The sequence below is a fragment of the Capricornis sumatraensis genome, chromosome 3, assembly GCF_032405125.1.
Source record: "Capricornis sumatraensis isolate serow.1 chromosome 3, serow.2, whole genome shotgun sequence".
NCBI lineage: Eukaryota > Metazoa > Chordata > Mammalia > Artiodactyla > Bovidae > Capricornis > Capricornis sumatraensis.
The window spans coordinates 147,724,142-147,724,839 of record NC_091071.1 but is presented as its reverse complement, the minus strand read 5'-3'; the positions used below and the strand labels follow the sequence as shown (position 1 = coordinate 147,724,839).

The 698-nt window shown below is 46.0% G+C and overlaps 1 non-coding gene across 1 annotated transcript; it reads right to left on the bottom strand.

Annotated features, from left to right (window-relative positions):
- Nucleotides 1-565: 565 nt before the first annotated feature.
- LOC138077288 (small nucleolar RNA SNORA70) lies at nucleotides 566-698 on the bottom strand. Its single transcript, XR_011144740.1, has one exon. It is a non-coding gene; the product is annotated as a small nucleolar RNA SNORA70 (small nucleolar RNA).

Here is a 698-nt window from a genome sequence, read left to right as displayed (position 1 = left end):
GTATCTGTCAGTAACATCCCAGTCTACAGTCAGGAGTGAGGCACAAACCTATATCTTCCTCTATGCAAAAAATAAAACAAAATTCATTATCTTTCATCATCTTGTACATTTTCTCCAACATTTCCTTTTGGTTGGTCTAAACATTACTTAAATCTATTTTTTCTTTTTTGGACAGGAAGGTAGGATTTATTGGTGAGGATGATTAAGATGGGGACAGCCCCAAAACTCTCATGAGTGTAGGGCCCACCGTTTGTCCAGAGGTCCACCATTATAGATACATTTGACCTCACAGCCATCTGGGATGAGCTGATTTTCTGCCACCATATTTTCAAATTCATCCACATTAAACTTAGTAAATCCCCACTTCTTGGAGATGTGGATCTTCTAGCGACCAGGGAACTTGAACATGGCCCTGCAGAGGGCCTCAATCACATGCTCCATGTTCTGCAACTCAGTGCGGATGGACATTACGACTCGGCCCATGTGGACACTGGCCACTGTGTACGCATACCTGTCTGAAGCCTAGGCTGGGGACAGCCTGTCAGTCATGAATGTCCACTGGAAATGTTGTCTCCAAGGTCCCTTGGCAACCAGTACAGGCATCAGGCTGTGTAAACTACCAAGGAGGCTGCTGTTTTCAGCCATTGCACACTGGGCCTCTGTGGGGAAAAGAGCGCCGTGGGCTTAATAGGCTGCAG